The sequence below is a fragment of the Plecotus auritus genome (genome assembly GCF_963455305.1).
Source record: "Plecotus auritus genome assembly, chromosome: 3".
NCBI lineage: Eukaryota > Metazoa > Chordata > Mammalia > Chiroptera > Vespertilionidae > Plecotus > Plecotus auritus.
This window is the reverse complement of record NC_137772.1, coordinates 144944899-144945940: the sequence shown is the minus strand read 5'-3', so window position 1 is coordinate 144945940 and position 1042 is coordinate 144944899. Positions and strand designations below refer to the sequence as shown.

General features: G+C 43.4%; 1 pseudogene across 1 annotated transcript; it reads left to right on the top strand.

Moving 5' to 3' along the window:
- Positions 1-222: 222 nt before the first annotated feature.
- LOC308243653 (high mobility group protein B2-like) lies at positions 223-810 on the top strand (annotated as a pseudogene). The gene has a single exon. The product of its transcript is annotated as a high mobility group protein B2-like (transcript).
- The last annotated feature ends 232 nt before the right edge of the window (positions 811-1042 follow it).

Sequence of the window (1042 nt, the reverse complement as noted above, 5' to 3'; positions counted from 1 at the left end):
GCAAACTTTTTGACTCGAGGGCCACAATGGGTTCTTAAACTGGACTGGAGGGCCAGAACAAAAGCATGGATGGAGTGTTTGTGTGAACTAATATAAATTCAAAGTAAAGGAGTGGAGGGGAGAGCAAGAGAACCCTCCACTCTTTCGGCTCTGCAGGCCGGATAGAACAGCCGAACAGGCCGGATCCAGCCCGCGGGCCACAGTTTGCCCACGGCTGGCAAGATGTTCTCGTATGCCTGCTTCGTGTAAACCTGCCGGGAAGAGCACAAGAAGAAACACCCCGACACTTCCGTCAATTTTTCTGAATTCTCCAAGAAATGTTCGGAGAGATGGAAGACCATGTCTGCAAAGGAAAAGTCAAAGTTCGAAGATATGGCAAAGAGTGACAAAGCTCACTATGACCGGGAGATGAAAAATTATGTTCCCCCGAAAGGTGACAAGAAAGGAAAAAAAAAAAGATCCCAATGCTCCTAAAAGGCCTCCATCTGCCTGCTTCCTGTTTTGCTCTGAACATCCCCCAAAGATCAAAAGTGAACACCCTGGTTTATCCATTGGGGTTACTGCAAAAAAACTGGGTGAAATGTGGTCTGAACAATCAGCCAAAGATAAGCAGCCATATGAACAAAAAGCAGCTAAGCTAAAGGAGAAATATGAAAGGATATTGCTGCATACCGTGCCAAGGGCAAAAGTGAAGTGGGAAAGAAGGGCCCTGGCAGGCCAACTGGCTCAAAGAAGAAAAACGAACCAGAAGATGAGGAGGAAGAGGAAGATGATGATGATGAAGAAGAAGAGGATGAAGATGAAGAATAAAGGCTGTCCTGTAATGATGTGTGCAGAGTATGTGTGTGTGCTCTCAGGCAATTGTTTTGCTAAGAATGTGAATTCAAGTGCAGCTCAATATTAGCTTCAGTATAAAAACTGTACAGATTTTTGTTTAGCTGATAAGATTTTTTGTAGAGAAAATAGTTTTATAAAAAAAAGCAGGTTGTAGCTTTTTAAGGGGCTACTACATACAGTTAGATTTTAAGGCTTCTGAAGTTAA